The 14,290-nt window shown below is 40.1% G+C and overlaps 1 pseudogene; it reads left to right on the top strand.

Moving 5' to 3' along the window:
- LOC131690122 (uncharacterized) overlaps window positions 1–13,677 on the top strand; it is a 148,733-nt pseudogene extending 135,056 nt beyond the window's left edge.
- Window positions 13,678–14,290: the final 613 nt, after the last annotated feature.

The following is a 14,290-nucleotide window of genomic DNA, read 5'->3' as shown; positions in this document are numbered from 1 at the left end:
GTTCATACATTGTTCAGTTTCTTCATTTTATTAATTCGGTTTAGTCAGTTCTTTTAGTTTTTGGATGACAGTTAGTTAGCTTGAAACAATTTAGTTTACTCTCTTAATTTCATAACTTTTTTAATATTGTCTGATTTTCATTTGAGCTAATTTGATTTGTTTTATTAATTTGATTTATATGGATCATTCTATCCATTTTATGAATAACTTTTTTTGCTTCATAATTGTTTAGATTTTTGGTTTGTTTTGTTATTGTTTTTTTAATTTATTCAGTTTATTATACGTGTTATACGTGCAGGACTCGAGGCTGTGCTTGTCTCACATATAGTTGCTTGCCAGCTTTGCGTGCGTTTGGCAATTTAATGAATAATACAATTATATGTATGAGAGGTGTCTCATCCCACTGATGGGTGGATTAAATCGGTTTTATGTATACATGTGTGTATATATGTGTATGTGTTTATGTGTGTATATGTACATATAAATGTTCAAAAACTGGTTGCATTATACACGGGATTGTTTTGTAGTGTACACATATAATCTATTAATGTGAAAAACTGATACTTCTGGATAGAAGTCAGATCTTCCTCCAATTACAGCTCCTTGGAGATCTCCAATGGAACAACTTACACAAGTCCAACAGGCAGTGACACCAGACTAGGATAAACGGAAGCGCTGAGGAAAACACGGAGTCTATCGGTTCTTTTTTTATTATTTCCCCTTTTCTTTCTTAAATAAGCAGGAATTCAAGAAATGTGGATGAGAGTTAAAGGAGACATAAATGGGAGATAGGAATGAAGGTAGAAAACTGAAAAAATGGTAAGTTCTAGTACACATGTGTTATGTTATATATACAAATTGAACCATTATAATAAATACGCGTCGATTTCCTGCTTAAATGGAATCGAAAGTTTTACTGTAATGTTACAATCCAATTGATACAAACATTACAGTAAGGAGGGGCTAGTTGATGGAACGATGACATCGGAACATGTCTGGCACTGTACACGAAATGGGTCATCGGAAAGTCAATTGAGCTAACATCTTCCTAAATCCGTGAACCAAGTTATTTGCATGAATGTTTAAATACATGCAAACATCTTTTTTCTGTAAATCACTACCAGATAGTGGGAGATAGGAAGGTTAACACACACACACACATGGTTCAAAAACGTACCCCCAATTAAACTCTTATCGGGTGACATTCGCTGGTACCGCTTTGCCAAATTACCTCCTCTTGCACAAGGTTCGTCTGCCTATGCGTCTGTTTGTGCCGCGGGTCATGAATTGCACAAAGTGTAAACAATTGGGTCACACAGCCACCCATTGTAGCAATAAGGCCCGCTGTGGACGATTCGTGCAGTAAGAATGCTGAGAAGTGTCCTTACTGTGCAGATAATCTGCATGATATCTCGGCATGTCCCGCGTACAAATTACGCGGGGATAAACTAGTTTTAGTTTAGTTCCCTTGTGGTGGGATCCGAACGTTCTTTCGCATAAATGCTAAAGAAAGCAACGCCACCATCCTCAACAAACATCTATGCTCACTTGCCTCCTAACGAGGGCGAAGATAATGACCCACAAGAGGGAACATCTACTAGGGCGCCTAGAAGTTATAACAAGAGGAGGAACATTTCCTCTCCTAAAGTTCCTTGTAAAGGCCTGAAGGTATCCCTTGACGGGGCTCCGAAAGTCACATCTATTGGAAGTGTTGCAACGAAACCGAAGCAATTAGCTCCTGGTATCGGAGGATTAAGCTCAGAGAAGGAGTTCCCAGCACTTCCAGGAACATCAAAAATCCCAAGTGTTCCTTTGTTTCAGTTCGAGAATAATCACAGCACTGGAATTATCAAACTCTCGGACATAGTGGACTGGATAATAAAAACTTTCAATATAACTGATCCTATTAAAAGTCTTATGTTAGCTTTTCTCCCTACAGTAAGAACATTTTTGAAGCAGTTGACTGCTTAATGGCCCCTCCTTTCAGCGATTGTATCCTTCGATGGCTAACTCATCGAACGAGGTCACGGATTTGATCACTGTTTTACATTGGAATTCCAGAAGTATCATCCAGAAAATCGATTCCTTCAAAATTTTAATAAATAGTTTGAGTTGCGATGCATTTGCATTATGTGAAACTTGGTTAACTTCCGACATAGATCTCAACTTCCACGATTTTAAGATTATTCGCCTGGATCGAGACACCCCCTGTGGAGGAGTGCTTTTGGAGATCAAAAAGCGCTATTCCTTCTACAGAATTAACCTTCCCTCGATAACAGGTATTGAAGTTGTCGCTTGTCAAGTAACAACCAAAGGCAAAGATCCTTGCATAGCTTCCATATATATTTCCCCCAACACCGCGATTGGGCACCGCCGGCTACATGACATCATAGAACCCCTGCCTGCACCGCGACTTGTTTTAGGATACTTTAACTCTCACGCTACATCACGGGGTTGCCTCTATGATGATAACCGGTCTTCCTTAATTCACGATCTTTGCGATAACTTCAATTTGACAATTTTATACACGGGTGAAATGACACGAATCCCTCCCCCCAGCGCGCCCAAGTGCATTAGATTTATCCCTTTGCTCGACCTCGCTACAGTTGCACATTCATTTTTCGCATGGTGACTTATCGACATCACGATTTAGTTACATGGGCCTTCCCCAGGGCTCATGTTTAAGCCCTCTGTTATGCAATTTCTATATCAACGACATTGATGAATGTCTTGACAATTCCTGCACGTTAAGGCAACTTGCAGACGATAGCGTGGTTTCTGTAACGGGACCCAAAGCTGTCGATCCACAAGGACCATTACAGAATACATTGAACAATTTGTCTGCTTGGGCTATTAAGCTGGGTATCGAATTCTCTACGGAGAAAACTGAGCTAGTTGTATTTTGTAGGAAGCGTGAACCAGCACAATTACAGCTTCTACTAATGGGTCAAACTATAGCTCAGGTCTTCACAGTAAAATATCTAGGGGTCTGGTTCGACTCGAAAGGCACTTGGGGATGCCACATTAGGTATCTGAAACAGAAATGCCAACAAAGGATCAACTTTCTTCGTACAATAACCGGATCGCTCGATGAAACATGGAAAGCATTCCTCGTATTTTTTGGGGAAAATACGGGAGCTACTAAGTGCTTTATCTGACAAATCTTTCCAGATTACCTTGGTGTGGGTCCCTTCTCATTGCTCCATTCCGGGCAATGAGAAGGCGGACTCCTTAGCTAACCTTGAAGGTGACGTGTTTGAAAGACCAATTTTCTTCCACGAATTTTTCAGTATTACTCATCAGAGAACCCTCGAAAGTTGGCAAACCTCGTGGAGCAATGGGGAGCTAGGAAGGTGACTACATTCGATTGTCCCTAAGGTATCGACGAAACCTTGGTTCAAGGGGATGGATGGGGGTCGTGCCACATGTCGCAACTCATGGCAAACCATTACACGCTGGATGCACATCTCTGACGTATTGGGCTCGTGAAGAGTGGTATCTGCGCTTATGGCGACGACTATCACGACATCGAGCACATTGTCTGGGCGTGGACCGAGTACAGTTCCGCCAGGTCTCGGCTTATGGACACCCTCCGGGCCCGAGGAAGACCACCTAACGTCCCGGTTCGAGATGTGTTGGCAAGCCGCGATGTCCTCTATATGTCCCTTATATACACCTTCGTAAAAACCATCAATATCCAACTTTAACTGCCTCTTTTTCCTTATCATTCTCAGAAGCCCTCTCTTCCACCTGTACCATACACCCACGATGGTTTGATGCGACTCCAAGGCGACACAAAACATCCCTGTCGAATGAGCCAACAAACACGGGACCTACAGCACGAATATCACACGCACAACTCGAAATGTAGCCGATCAACATCTGAGCCGCACTACGAAATCGTCTGGAGAAACCCCTGCCATCTTGAGGAGGACCACCCGGCGTCCCAGTACATGATTCTTCCTGATGAAAGCCACCCTGATTCTGTAATCCATCCGTTGATCTCCCGAAGCCTGAAAGTGAAATAATGTTCTCCCCCTGCCATCTTTGTCCACCCTACTTCCCCTGACTCTTATACACAGAAGTAACACCCCTTCACACCACCCCCCCCCCAATATCTTCACGAAGCATTTAGCTCTTCCTGTCTTTTCTAGTTTTAACTATTATATTATATGATCTCGTTGAAAATGCCCAACTCTACTACCACATAAAATAACTCTAATTAATGTCCTCGAATCTTTCATATTCTTATTATTTAATGTTCCCCGAATGTTTTCACAAAATTCGTGCTTTGGCATTTTTATCGAATACGAATCACCTGATTCTGCGACACACCTAGGGTAACGAAATAGCATTTTATGGTGCCGGAACCGACAAAAATTTAAGTCACGGATAGCTGCCACACTAAGCATTTTTGCGACGTTAAAAATTCTTTGAATGAGCTGGTTTGTTCTCTCACACATTGCATGCAGCAGCGTTTTATTTATTCTACTATTGTGCTTGCCTCAGCATCAGCTCCAAATAGTAGCGTGTATTGATTGATCACATTGTTGGTAGCCAACGCACATGGCTGCTGATGGATTCCCCATCAAGGTACACTCTCTTTATCTTTTTTTATGATCGACTATAAGGAAGTCACTTCACTACTTCATCGATAAGTCTCTATACGCTTGTCCGGGCATGCTGCAGACTCAATGCCAAAATATCCTCAATACTGCGGTAGAAGATAAAGGGTTAAGTCGTCGGGAAACTCTAAGCTTGCTCATATGACCCTATGCCACATTTTTCTAAAATTTCTTCTTTCACATCCTTACTCTTTCTTGGGTGCTATTGCTCTTAATAATAAAATACTATCATATCTTCCAGTCCCTTGCTAATTTATTGGTAAATTCCACCGAGCTACGTTCCCAGACATCATAGCACATCCCTAAGCCATCCCATATCTCTGTGGACGGTAGCCAACCAACCCGATTTCCAGTTGGGGTTTGAAATGAAAACCGTGGTAGCATATAGTTTCCTGCGTACGTTTATGCGAAAGCCTCTGTATTTGTGATGGAGGGAATCGCTACTCAACCATCTATTCAGTAGCCATCCAGCGAGACCTGACCAAAAACTGTGCGCGCTTTCCCCGAGGCTCGTGTGGGAAGGAAAGTTTTCGCACGCAGGCAGGTCGTATGTAAATGAGTAGGTATCAAGTTTCAGCAGCAGCAAATCTAATTTCACAGATGGAACACCAAAGAGACCTTTTCACCTGCCACCATGCTCTCGACTCGAGTGAACGAACTACACCGGACTCGTGAAACGCTCCAATTCCCCAAAGTGGACATTCCCCCGGTGGAGTGTGTGCTTCAGTCCAACGACCTACATACGTGTTGTGCAAGTTATAACGGATGGGGGGAACCGCAGCCGCAGAACATAGTGGACTCTAAGCGATTTGAAACATGCTTGTGCCGCTTTGGGAGTTCCGTGATGTGTGAGCTCTGACTCGCGATGTAGCGCGGTATGGTTTTGTCGGTATTTTTGCCGAAGTTGCGGCACGCACTAGCTTCACATCTGGCGAATGGTGGCCATTTGACGTCAACGTTGGGCAAATACAGAGGGATGAATAATATATGTGGTGGGATTCAGTTTGTGAAAAATAATTAAATTTGATACATTGTGTTTACACGCGATTTTGTAGATGTACGATCTACATGTTTTGAGCACGGTAATTTTGTTGAAATTATGATACGTTGCTTACAAAGTACAGATGTTTTCTTACTAAAAAGATGGGTACATAATGTCAGAATCAGACGTAGCGAAATGGAATATATTTAAAATCTGCTTTTATAACTTGTACCGTTAATTGTTATAGGACCCCAAAAAATGAATTCAATCTGCAATGCAATGCGTATTAGGGTGGGACAAAAATTAGATTCTTTGCTCCGAGCAACTTTTTAGGTACCATTTCGATCCTAGAACAACTATGCAAATTCTTAGCTCGATATCTGAAACTACATTTTTGCGCCCACTGTTTAAAGTTTGCATGGGATTTTGTATGGGAAAGTTAACTTTCACAAAACAATTCCTCCAGAAGTCGCCCATTACTTCCGAAAAATACATCAATATGTGAGTTTTACAGGAAATTTAACAAAGAAACAAAGTCTCGAAGACCACGAAACGATCGGACGCTTGAGAAAAAAGTTATTAAGCAGAAACCGATTGATGATCTGACGATTGATTAAACATTCATTTTTTCTATAGCACCACTGCTGTTGGTTGTCGAATTATATACAATTCTTTTTTATCTTCTCTTAATGTGTCTAAATCAATTATATGTACCGTTTGGTCACTTCACAAGAGTTTTGAAGGATAAATTGAGGCTTCTTTTGTACATAATAAGTGAAAGTTAAAATTTGTGTATATAATTCGACCATCAGTAGCAGTGATGCTATGAAAATTGAAATTTTCAACAATCTTCAGAGCATCAGTCGGTTTCTGCTCAATAACTTTTTTCGCTAGCGTCCAATCGTTTCGCAGTCTTCGAAACTTCATTTCCTTGAAATTTCCTACAAAGATCAGACATCTATTTATTTTTAGGAGGTAACGGGCGACTCTTGGAAGAATTATTTTGCAAAAGACGATTTCCCCATACGAAATCTCATGTAAACTTTAAACGGTGGGCGCAAAAATATAGTTTCACCGATCGAGCTAAAAATTTGCAGAGTTGTTCTGGGAGCTAAATGGGACTCAAAAAGTTACTCGGAGCAAAATTTTATTTTTTTCATATAACCGTATCCCACTCTAATGCGTATACGAAAGGATCTGAGCACACTGTAAATTGCAAATGTTCCCTTTTTCAACCCTAGAAACAAATAAATTTTGTGCTTTGTGTATTGTATTGGTGGCCCTTGAAAGAGTCGTTATGTTGGTGGTTTGATAGACAGTAGGAGTTATTTCAAGCTGGTATAATGCTAACAGTCCGATCAGACCAGCAGACGTCCGCATGGAACGACTACAAGCCATGAAATGCATGATTTTCAAGCAGCCAATTTCTTGTATGTATTGTCACATTGCTGTTCATCAAATTAGGTAATGCTAGTTATGTAATACAATTCGTTCTCTCTGGTCGAGCAGGGGACAAACGTTCAGGTCAAAGATAACGACTGCTTTCAAAAAATATTTTTCTTGGTATGTATAGTATTTATACATCGTGCAGTATTGGATACAAAATTGCTGAATATATTTGTAGTGAAAAAGCGCAAAAATCTTGTAGGCACTTATCAACGTCCAAAGATCGTTGGCCTATTGACCTATCTCTCCAGTCCGTGCAGTGTAACGTTAAAAAGAATAGTGTTGTTTCTGCGTGTTAACCGTTATCAGACCAGTGAGCAGTGAAGCGTGTTTTTTTTTCTAGTAAATCCGAAATTATGGTGGAAGCACCTAATCCGCCCTGTCAATACGGGTCGGCCGGGCAAGTAAATAGAACCAAATGAGTGGGTAAATCCCTCCTCACAATTTGGTATGCCACGAAGGTGACAATTGGATTATTGCGGTGCGGTTGACCATTTATTTTCATTAATGTAGGAAATCGAAAGATTAAATAGGACATAGATGTTTCCCTTTCATGCCCAATTTCTTTCTAATGCCTGTAGAGTTTCAAAACTACGTTTCCTCAAAAGCGGTGAGATCAAGAAACACGAAAAGTCTATTTTCATAAAGGTAGCACTTGCACTGTTATAAGCTGCTCAATTTTCACCGTCCAGTGCTCAATACAATTCTCCAAAAATATTTACAATAGTCCAATTGCATGGAAAACGTAGCCAAAGACCTCTAAATTGATAAGTTTTATAAGTTTTCAATGATATTGCACCATAACGAAGATATATGAAAATATCATTTTCCACTGTCAACGTAAACTGTCCCTGGCAGCACTGCTCCATCGGAATCCAATCAGACTAATTGCAATAACTTCGCTTCTAGAGCTGATTCCTGTAACTGCTATTACTCAAATGAACGACAATAATCACATTCATTAGCCTTACTTGTTTTAAAAACATTGTTGTCCACAAACAACATAGGCATGAATGGGTTGAGAAATAGTACAGTTTATTCTATTGAAGGCAATATAGCTAGGGTGACCACATCAGGCCCCAGGACAGTTGAAAGGAGACTGTCTCCTCTCATTACCTCTAACTTGATTCTGCCGTCTTCACAGGTTTTCGGCAGTTAAAACATTCTGGGGTCTGGTAGGCAGACCTTCGGCAGTTCTGGGGTTCTGCGAGAAAAAAAAACTCTGCCAGAAAGTCTTTCATGGGAATTCGATCACTTTTTTGAATTTACAAACACGCAGCTCTTGCAACACCACCATGCTGTTATTGGAGAAATCGGCAATCGCGAATTGACCGAATGGAATGACATATTTTGAGATCGTTTGGGCAGGACCGGTGTGGAGTTTTCAGCACTAAATACACGTCATTGAAGGAAAACAGAAACATCAACAGTCTCTAGTAGCTTCCCTGCGCTATACCCGGCAATCTCTAATCACATTCTGAGAGCCAGGAGCGAAACAGATGCAAAGCCTACTATCGATACCAAATTTCTTCATTTTATCACTATGTATGTAAACCGATGGATAGGTTGGTGTAAATAATATCAGTTTGAGTGTGACATTCCAATATCTAAATAAAAATAAATAAATCGAGTATACATTGGATCTTGTGCACGGTATTAGCTACTTTGCGTGAAGATCTTCTTTCTATTTGGATATCAATTAGCTGCATCGCTTGCTGTTGTTTGGGGTTCACCTAGTCCTCTTTCTCTCGGTTCATCGTTTTTGTCCATGCTGTACTTGCTATTGATGTTGTATGGGTTTTCACGATTACCTGTTTTGAGTTGTTTGTGGACCTACGGGTCACGATTGTGTATCTTTTATTTTTTGTCATTTACTTTATTGTCGGTGGTGCTGACAGTTGATTGGAAGATAGTAAGCGCGTCACAATGATCGTACACGCTGTGTGTAGGTTCTATTGTTCCAGCATTCGTTGGTGCTTGAGCTGCAGTTCCAATTTTTTTGTGATTTAGTTGATGTTGATGAGGGCTGTGTGTTGGGTTTGCTTGCAGTTTATGTTGTTTCGTTAGAAGTTCTTATACATGGTCTCCCGTAGTGTGTCTTCTTGTTACAGAACTAGCACGCAGGGGTCTGTACTTCATATGTACACAGCGTGATTTGAGAATTGGTTATTCCTTCAATGTCGTATTGAAAGTTCAGGTATGAAGGAATAGGTTTCGTCACCCGCATTCTTACAACACGAACATCGTATAAAATACCAGAAAAAAATTCTCCAGTTCTCAAAATTAATGGATTCCATCGTTACGTAAAGGGCGAACATGAAATTATTGCGACATCTAAAATGTCATGCCAATTTTCTAATAATGTTTAAAATCAAACCAAAATTTTAGGGTAGTTTTATACATATATTTACTTCAAAAATCAAAAGAAAAGTTAATCGATGGAGCCTTGAGTGTAAAATTGAACGCATTTTCGCTTGATGCCCTCCATCAAAGTCTTTACAGTGTCATCTGGTACCAGTTTCTCAGTTTTTTTTCCATTTCCTTAACATGTCCTTCTCGTCTTTGACTGTCTTCTTGCTCTTCCGAGGGCTTCATCATTGCCCAGTACTGCTCCACCGGGCGCAGCTCCGGACAGTTTGGCGGATTCATGTCCTTTGGAACAAAATGGACAGAATTGGCCTCATACCACTCCAGGACACTTTTAGAATAGTGGCATGATGCCAAATCTAGGCAAAATAGCGGAGCTTCGTCGTGCTGCTGCAAGAACGGCAAAAGGCGCTTCTCGAGGCACTCAGATTTGTAGATCTCGCCATTTACTGTGCCCTTTGTCACGAAAGGCTCATTCCTCAGTCCGCACGAGCAGATGGCCTGCCAAATGAGATATTTGGAGGCGAACTTCGACATTTTCTTCGTCTTAAATTTGTCGTCTACATAGAACTTGCTCTTGCCGGTGAAAAACTCCAACCCCGGAATTTGCTTAAAATCGGCTTTTATATACGTTTCGTCGTCCATCACACAGCAGCCATATTTTGTCAGCATCTTCTCGTAGAGCTTCAGTGCCCGAGTTTTAGCCGTCGATTGTTGCCGCTCATCGCGGTTTGGGAAGTTCTGTATCTTATATGTATGTAGTCCAGCTCTCTTCTTTGCATTCTGGACGTAGCTCTGCGACATGCCGATCTTTTTAGTCAAATCATGGCTTGAGACGTTGGGATTTGCTTTAATCATCCGCTTCACCTTTCCCACCGTCTTTTTGTTCTCCGGTCCCGGTTTTCTTCCAGCTCCTTTGCCGTGGTCCAACGTCGACCGCTTCAACACTCTGGAGACGGTTGAATGGTGAATGTTCAACATTTTTCCCAACTGCCGGTGCGACAGGTCAGGATTTTAATATGGTCATGCCTAACGACGTGTTGTATGTTGGTTTCTATAGCAAAACTTTCCGACATGGCCAAAGTTTTAATTGTTATCAGTACAGCATTACAAGTGTGGTGTAATTGAATGACGACGACTTCCGTAAGTCTAAGCTGCATATGCGCCTTCAAAAACTGCACTTCGCGAACACTAGGGTAGATTGGGCAGTGTTTAAAACAGACGACCACTGTGTTGTACCGAAGATTTTTCAAATTTTGCTCCTGAGTTTCAAGCATCTTGAAATGAACGGTCGATACTCAGGGCCGGCGGATAGCGTGGGTAGTATGGGTAGTACTACCCACTCGAAAATAACCGAGTGGGTAATTACCCACTCGAAATTTTGGACATTTTCATAAATTTGAAATCTGCCACGTATGTATCTCAGGCACACATTTGAAAATATCGATGCACAACAACTTCATTTACACAAACACACTGCAAGTGATTTAATGTAAATGTAATGCAAGCGTGTGTATTGCGAAAATGTGACAAATCCCTATTCTATTACCCTCACCCTATGCTTACTACCCACACGTGTTAAAAGTGTAACGCCGGCCCTGTCGATACTACATCGATAAAAGAAACGGTGCTGTATTGTTCATAATGGCTTGGGACGACTGTCATTTTTCGATTGTTTTGCTTATTTATAGCTCTGGCGCGGTACATGTTGACAGCAGACTGAATGTAGAAAAGCTCGTTTCATTCACTGAATTGTAAACAAGCAGAGCAATTTTAACATCAGACTGGTCGAGATGAAAAAGTAGAATGATTAGGTATTGCTATTAATCCTGAAGGGTTTCCAAAATCACCAGCTCTAGAAAGCGCTCAATGAAGTTATTGTACGATAGTTGTTGATGTTTCGCCATTAGAACGACAAAATGCCACTGGCAACAGAACTCGCGAAGAAACAGAGTCACCAAGACATCGAAGTGTCTTCTCGCAAGCACCAAAGGGAATTCTTCGGGCCCCTGGTTATAATCATCTCATCAACATTGATAGCGGAAAGAGTTTGGTGCACAACTAAAACTAGTTTGATTTGTTTGATTGCCCAATTTCCTTGGAAACGGACTACAGCTCATTCATATGCTACGTATATACGAACGCCTCTTACTCTTTTCAATTTCCATGTAAGAAAATCAAGCTGATAAGAGAAATAACGAGGTACTATTGAGAGATTCAAAAAGACATCGGATGGTATTATTGGGATATTCGATGGTACTAAGTTTTGTTTGTCGTACTCTGATTGAGGATGAGTGTACGTTACAGTTGTGATTGCGATTGATCGTAACTGCGATCTGGACGAGAGTGCATAAAGCGAAGACTCTATAAATTAAAATGTATTGGACTTACAGGAGAAAAAACAGATCAAATCAAGCGTTTTCATCAACCTCCCAAGACACCAGGACAGCCAGTGAAAAACCAGGATATGTCCTCGGAAACCAGGGTGCATGGTTACCCTGAATATAGATTCGTTTAAAAGTTCAAACAGAGTGTCACTCTCTCTCTCTCTAATAGGGCCAAAATGGGCTCGATACTTCACAGTAGTAGTATAATAATTATTCATTAATGCCCGATGTTGGAGCTATAAAATAATTATATTTGTGCACTTATAAAAAGTAGTTACCGAAACCCTTAACCCTTTCATGCCCAACTTTTTTCTAGTGCATGTAGGGTTTCAAAACAATTTTTTCTTGAAAACGGCGGGGTCAAGAAACTCGAAAAAACTTTTTTCATAAAGGTAGGTGCTTCTCTTGCAGTGCTAGAAGCTGCTCAATTTTTACCTTCCAATGCTCACTACAATTCTCCTAGAATATTCACAATAGTCCAATTGCTTGGAAAACGTAGCCAAAAATAGTCTAAATTAATAAGATTTATCGGTTTTCACTAATATTGCATCATAACGAAGTTATATGAAAAATTCATTTTCCGTCGTCAACTTAAACTGTCCCTGGCAGCACTGCTCCATCGGAATTCAATGAGACTAATTGCAATAACTTCAGTTCTAGAGCTGATCCTTGAAACTATTAATACATAAATGAAAGCCAATAGTCACATTTATTAGCCTTACTTGTTTTTGTGAGGAAATCTGGCCTCAGTCAAAAGATATAGCTGTTTGAAAACGTTGTTGTCCACAAACAACATGGGCATGAATGGGTTAAACTCGAGTCTAATAACCAATACTTTTCTCAACGTTTTATTGTTACTTTGCATTACACGGTTAAAGACATACCTCAACTGAAATTTTTTTTCTCTTCTAATTAAAGGCAGCATCGCTTACGGTTGCGTGCCGTCGGACACAAACCTGCGGTCCTAATCAGCATTCGTCCCTTCGTCCATCGGAACACTTCGTCGGAAGATTTAAACACTGTTCTACTGTACGCCTCATCGCTGCAAATGTCGGCGAAACTGTTTCGCATGCCAATTAGTGCCCATTATTTGTGCTTTTTCGTGTTCGTTTGTGTTATCATCATTCTCACGTTCGGGATGTGTCTAAGGCTCACAATCGGTGGTGTTTGATTCAGCAATTGTGGCGGCCACCCACGCTATCAGGAAGTGGCAGATGTCGAAAGAAAAAATTGCTATAGGTCTCGAGGCAGGAAGTAAACAGCGGACAAATAAAAGTTACCAATTTCGTCTGATGTTGGTGAACGGAAAACCTCGAAAACCATTTCAAATTTTGTTACAGCGGGCACAGTTTGGTTTTCGATTTCGACAGTGCAAATATTGGAATTGGAAAAATTGTGCAAATAAACACTACAGCTTACTTGGAGCGGAATGGGCAGATTCGATTGCGTGAAGTAATGGGTCGGGGGAATAGCAAACCGCCCATCAGGAACAAACAAACGAACTTATTGATTCGTTTATAGATATGTATACTTGATTATATGTTTTTATGTACAGCTGAAAGTAATTAAACAGTTGTAAATTTTGGGTAATTCAACAACAATGGGGACGTGTGTAAACTCGTTAATCACATTCGTCGCACTGTTGTGACATAATTATTAATTATAGGTATACTATTATTTTGAATAAACATATCGGTGCAACAAATACGATTTAATGTTTTCTCGACGGATTCAATAAATGCATTTTCTCATGTTTTTACAGCAACATGGTCATTTACTAATCAGCATGATATATATTGTGAATTTGTTCAAACTGAAATTAATGACGCGATTTATTTTCAACACATCGCAACTATAGTTTAATTGTAGCTTGGCCTTTGATTTCATTCACTTTTATGTTTTATCAAAATGAGATTATTTATCTGAATTATAAATAAACCATTCGCGTAATTATTCCAAATACATACATCTTCCTAATCTATTGTAAAAAGATTTTCTTGTGAATCATTCATAAGGGGTCGCTAACCCGATCAGAATGAAATGAAACAATGTTATAACTCTGGTCTCGTTAATAGTTGAAATAACAAAAAATATAATAGTGATTCAAAAATGACACATGATCATCATTACTTATTGTATAATAATTTTAGCATGCATGTCTAAAAGTAAAGTGTTAATAAAATATAGCATAGGGTGCTTTTTATTTCGAAGCAAACAGCCTTAACCCCTTCATGCCCATGTTGTTTGTGGACAACAACATTTTTAAATAGCTATAACTTGTGATAGCGGCAAGATTTACTCACAAAAATATGTAGGGCTAATAAATGTGACTATTGCCTTTCATTTGAGTATAAAGTGTTACAAGGATCAGCTATAGAACTGAAGTTATTGCAATTAGTCTGATTGGATTCCGATGAAGCAGTGCTGCCAGGGACAGTTTACGTTGACGACGGAAAATGATTTTTTCATATATCTTCGTTTTG

The sequence above is a fragment of the Topomyia yanbarensis genome, chromosome 3, assembly GCF_030247195.1.
Source record: "Topomyia yanbarensis strain Yona2022 chromosome 3, ASM3024719v1, whole genome shotgun sequence".
Taxonomy (NCBI): domain Eukaryota; kingdom Metazoa; phylum Arthropoda; class Insecta; order Diptera; family Culicidae; genus Topomyia; species Topomyia yanbarensis.
Note: the sequence above shows the minus strand (reverse complement) of the source record. Positions and strands in the feature narration are given on the sequence as shown.